The sequence below is a fragment of the Microtus pennsylvanicus genome, chromosome 1 (assembly GCF_037038515.1).
Source record: "Microtus pennsylvanicus isolate mMicPen1 chromosome 1, mMicPen1.hap1, whole genome shotgun sequence".
NCBI classification, from domain to species: Eukaryota; Metazoa; Chordata; class Mammalia; order Rodentia; family Cricetidae; genus Microtus; species Microtus pennsylvanicus.
In genome coordinates, this window is record NC_134579.1 from 24839775 (window position 1) to 24845774 (window position 6000).

The window sequence follows — 6000 nt, forward strand, 5'->3', positions numbered from 1 at the left end:
GAACTGTGGATGGAATATAAAATTAAATTTAAAAAAAACAAATTAAAATCACAAAAAAATCTCGAAGCTACGGTACTCAAAAGAAAAAATTGCCTGATGGCTTAGGAGACAGATATACAACAATTTTTAACCATATAGCTCAGAGCAACAGCTCCATCTAATGTCAGCTTGTACTTCTCAAAATGAAACTTTGGCACTCATTCTGATATACCAGCTCTGGGGTACGGACACAGAAGTTTACAATTACCCAGCTAATATCATATTTCACACCATTCTTCATTGGTCGCAAAACTGTTGTACATCTTAAGAGGCTTAAGATATTACAGTGTTTCCAGTCAATGAGGCAGCTTGAAAATAGATAAGAAAAAAGAAATAAGATAACCAAACTGTTACTACTCTTAGGTAATCACTAAAATTTTAGAAATATCTAGTCCAATGACATTTCTTATACGCCAGTGAACACACAAGAAAATCCTCACTTGACTGTTCAATGAAAACTCTTTCCTACAGGTTAGTAAAAACCATACCAGTATAATTAATTCTGATAAGTGTTGCATTTTTTTCATTCATCAAATACCTATAAGCTTTCCCCCATCATTAATATGTGTATGTGTCTGTGTGTGTATATGATATACATAGGAACCTTAAAGACTACAGGATAATTAAAAGCCTTATGAACATATGAACATATTAACATTTACATGTAAACTCACAATTTAGATAAATAATACTGTCATTATGGGCTATTTCCTCCCCATCTTTGTGCAGGTGTGATTAGTCTTGCCTCTATTATTGCCTTCACCATTGTAAATTGTCCTTTCTACCCATGACAATGCAATATTTTAGTGGACCACAATAGTTAGCATAGCTATACCCATCACTTTACTGAAATTACAAAGAACGATGCCCACTACTTCCATTCTAATGATTTTAACATTCTGTAACTCATATATTGTGAAGTTGTGTTAAGAACCTAGCCAATTGTTATATCAATTGACCATATTTTAGTTGCTTTCTATTTTTCTTTATTTCTTACTCTTCTTTCATTCCACCTTTTTTCTTTTTTCTATTTCTTCTCCTCCTCCTCTACCTCCTTTCCCTCCCTCATCTTTGTCTTTTGAGACAGTGTCTCTCTGTGTAGCCCTGGCTGTATTGAATTTGCTAAATATATTAGGAAGACCTTGAATTAACAGAATTCCCCTGCAACCTCCTGATTGCTGAGGTTAAAAGCATGTGTCACTAATTGGAGCTAGTGAGATACAGTTACATCCTTATAAACACTCTATAGTGTTCCTCCATTCCTCTGTCACAAATTTAAAATATCATTATTGTTTTCTGTATTACAATGAAATTCTTCTTTTTCCTTTCAAATTCACTTGAGTATATATGTAAAATGTAATAACTAAGGATATTTCCCAAGAATTATACATATTCTTTCAAATGAAATCACAGCATTAAGACATTGGCTCTAACATGACCAACAGAAAACCTTAAATTCTCTTGTGTGTTTTATAAGATTCGAATATTTCATGACTACACTTTATCATAATCTGAGTATCCTGTGTTTGTTACTCTTAATGTTAAGGACCATTTACATGTATTTATTAACAAGAAGGCACACAGTATATGATCCACATGCTTCCAGATACATTGTCATCTTTATTGAGAAAGGAAAGATTCCCTCCAGATTAAAATCCTCCTTCAACTTAGCCTTGCTTGGAAATTGGTGAAACACTTTTAGAATGTGGGGTAGCAAATACAATAGAGCTCTGTCACATAGTATGACTCAGGGGTTTATAATCTCTGAAAATTGCTTTGGATACTTGTGTTCTCATTAGGATCAGAGTTATTTTTATAATTTCCTACAGGAAAAATTCAGGACAGCACAGGGTTCAAAAGGAAGGCCAGGAGGAAAAGACACGGAGGTTATTTGTTGAGTTAAGTCCTGTGAAATTGTCTCTCTGGCACCATGCTATTTTAAGGACAGGATTGTTATTGTCTTAAGGAAAAGCATATTAAATTAAAGAACATGATACTGAAAAGATTTCACCACATGCTAAATTTATTTCCTAGAAATATTCTCATCTGTACGAATAGGAAAGTAAACATTAAAAAATTAAGAATCCACATTTTTAAGCATGATTGTTCTGTTGAGAAAGTTAATTAGAAAGTAATGTATAAGTTGGTTAAGTATAAATATTATTCCAAGTAATTAAGGCTTTACATCCCTAAGGACTTTTAAAGCACAAGTCAATCAAGTTTGAAGTAGGTAAGCAGTTTTGAAAGTGTTCTACAAGTGAGACCACACACGAGGTACTTGGCACAACTAGAATGAACAGGTAATGCTGCTAAATTCTACTGGGCCAGTTTGATATCAATGCCTCCCAATTAAAAACTGACTATAGGACTGGGAGTGAACACATGTTAATTAAATTCCTCATAAAAGCTGTGTTGTATTGCCAAGTCCTTGTACTCCTTGAAAAATGACCCAGACTCAAAGTAGGAAGGGACACGCTGTTCCAAATAACAATAAGAATGGAAGTTAGCCGCGTGTCATTTCCTGGATTTTCTTGAACTCATCTTTATCTTTGCAGTCTACCTCATTTCCCATCCCAGATTAGAACAAAATTCAAAATGTATTTATATTTTTATTCAGCTAAAATTAAATCAAAAGAAAGGTCAAGTTACATGTGGTGCCTCATGCATTTGGCCTTTCGTTTGCAATCACAATCTTCCCCGGAGAGAGCGCTGCAGTGTATTTGTTATCAGCTTCTTCTCCAAAGATAAGTTAAGCGTGTGTATGAGAAAGGACATTTTAGCATGGTTTAGAAGGCATGGAATGCTACACTGCAAAGTCAGATAGCCTATTGAAATAGAAACAAATCAAACTTTACACAAATGTCATTGAGATGGATTGTGATGAGAAAAATGCAAAATAGACATCCAAAACAAAGATTTCTCTGGAGAAATGCTTGTTTTACTTGCAAAGGAGGCCTGAATATTTTTTTTCTACAACAGTAGGAGCAATGGAAAGAATTATTACTCGAGTTGTTCTGCTGAAATCTATAGATTCTTCTGACTTTGTTATTGTCACACTGCAAAAATCTATAAAGATTACCTAACATCTGTGAACTCCTGGATTAGTCAACTAAAAATGGTCATTTGTCTATGTGTTTCTTTCATTGGTTAATAAAGAAACTGCCTTGGCCTTTGATAGAACAACAGCTTAGATAGGTGGAGTAGACAGAACAGAATGCTGGGAGAAAGAAGCAGATTCAGGCAGATGCTATAGCTCTTCTCTCCAAGATGGATACAGGTTAAGATCTTTCCTGGTAAACCACCATCTCGTGGTACTACACAGATTATTAGAAATGGGTTAATCAAGATGTGGGAATTATCCAGTAAGAGGCAAGAGCTAATGGGCCAAGCAGTGTTTAAAAGAATACAATTTCTGTGTTGTTATTTGGGGTGCAAAGCTAGCCATGCGAGTGGCTGGGCGCCAGGAACGCAGCCAAGGCTCACTACTACAGCAACACGTACTGGTTGGCTCAAAAACGGAACTTGGAGTGTTCTAAACATTGATGTGGCAATTTCCATCACCTGATTTAATATATTATTCTGTCATATATCAGATTGCTTATTTGTTCACCCATATGTCCTCCAGTTTATTAGACACATCCAAAAATGTTGAGGCATAATGAAGGGCTGAAATAATCTAGACATTTTCGATTCATCTAGATACCCAGTGAGCATGGCCTGAAATTTAGCAAACAATAAATGAGAAAGAACATCAGAATTACAGAAGAAGGTCATCTTGGGTTCTTTGTAGGTAGGAAGGAATCATTTAATTGTGCCAAAGAAATAACAGTAAAATCAAATGGTAAATTAATTACAATTTGTAATTCGATGTTTACATATGTTTCCCAGGATCATTATGAAAAAAAAACAACTTTTAAAATATGGAATATGGTAATGCAGTGAATTGAGAATAAGTTGATGAAGTATTAAAATATGAGTGGTGATAAAATCAGAAATGGTAATATTTGGAATGGTGAATTTTTTGGAAGCAGAATAAAACTTGTCCAATTTTGCTTTAGTGAGCTTTAAGTTATAGAGAACACACTTTACTGAAATATCACATTGGTAGTTCGAAACACACAACCGGAGTTCTTTAGGTTTTAACACCAAAGAGCAGATGTGAACTCTTGAAAACAGATGCAGGCGTCCATCTGTGTATATCTTTTGTGGGAAAGAATAGATGAGTGTATGACCAGGCAAAGCTTTGAAATCAGCAGACTGAAGGATCAGGAATGAACACAGGAGAAACTGTGGAAGTACACTAGACAAAGCCAAAGTTAAGGGTAAAGGGGGACACATTTGGGAGAATAACTTCAGTAGAAATGGATAAGTAATATAAGGCACTTCAAAGAAAGAAAATATCATTATGGAATGAAAGCATAACCAAGAACGGGTAGGTATTCTCACACATTTTAAGCATGAAGGACACTAAGCTGTCTTTCAAAAGTACTGTATTATTTCATGCTGATCACTGAAAGTCAAAAGCACTGGAGACTAATACATGCTTTACCCTAGTAACCCTAATAACCCTGTATCTGCTTAATTACTGGACCCATCAGCAACCAAAGAAGTTACTTCCTTCCTCTCCATGGTATTTCATTATCTCAGAGCAGAGTTTCAGGACTCCTAGACAGACTTTGTCACGAACTCTTATCTGTCCCCCGTATGCTTCTAAAAAGAACCACTTACAAACTACTGCCTGTACTCAGAGCTCATTCATTCCCTTAACTAATGATTTACTAACCATCAAAAGCTGCCTGCACCTCCCATTTCCGCCACCACTAAAAAGAGAGCACAAAGCCCTTGTCTCCCACTGAAGTACTGCTTTGGATTTCCTTGTGAGTTTTCCGGTGCAGACTAATGAACTTGCATTCTATGATGCATTTTCCCCAGATGACTTTTGGAGAGGAAGGGGATGCTTTTACCCCTAACAACTGTTTTCGGTGCAGAGAAACAGTCACCATCTTGACAGACAGAAAAAGAAACCCACCTTTAATGCAGAGAAGGAACATACAGGGGAGAAAAGAAATGATCAAGTAAATGACCATGTATTAGATGGGATTTTTCCTTCAGAAAAAAAAAATCTTTCTCTTTTCCTTTCTGTTTTACAGGGCTTGGACCTCTATAGGCAGACAACTACACATCACTACTTCATCATTCTTGTCTCACCTGGGCTCATGCTGTGCACATGATGAACACTGCCCTCCAGAGCTCCAGTCTAGAGGACTTGTTTAGCAACTTCACTCTCTGCTTATCTTGTCAATGGGTTCAACTGTGTTTCTCCACCATGTTTGTTGTTTTTGCTGTTTTTAAAAACTGTCTTGAGCCTTTGAGATTGAATTATACATTAATCATTTTTAACCAATCAGCGTCAAGTGTCATTTCTCAGGAGCAATATTCTACCTTGCATGAGAGAGAGAGAGAGAGAGAGAGAGAGAGAGAGAGAGAGAGAGAGATTGATTGATTCCATCACCTGACTAGACACAGTCTCCAGGCAACCACCTCCCTCTCTTGCCCAGTATTAGGATTACAATTTTTGTCCCTTCATCCACAGCTTAAATTGTAGGGTATTTTTTGGGGGGGTGGGGTTAATTCTGTTTCTTACATTTACAAAATAAGAATGAACAAACTAATGCTCAAAGATATTACAGTAGTGTATTGTAGAATCACTGAATTTATATAGAAGCATTTATATAATCTATATTCTTGTTCATGATTGTTTAAACAACATATTTTAGTGTAGCTATAAGCATCACAAGGACGAAAAGATTCACCTGTGTTATCTGCAATGTAAATTCTAGAGTCTTAAACAATTTATGAAGTCTGGGGTGCTCAGTAAACTCCACTGAATAAATTAATGCACTGATTAGTGCAAACCAAATAAGAAAGTGTGGACAAGATGAAATGTCATTATGCTCGTTA

General features: G+C 35.9%; 1 long non-coding RNA gene across 1 annotated transcript in view; it reads left to right on the forward strand.

Annotated features, from left to right (window-relative positions):
* LOC142838365 (uncharacterized) overlaps positions 1 to 5358 on the forward strand; it is a 28894-nt gene extending 23536 nt beyond the window's left edge. Inside the window, exon 3 of the long non-coding RNA XR_012908547.1 lies at positions 5190 to 5358. This is a non-coding gene — a long non-coding RNA (uncharacterized LOC142838365). The remainder of the gene's footprint in view (positions 1 to 5189) is intronic.
* Positions 5359 to 6000: the final 642 nt, after the last annotated feature.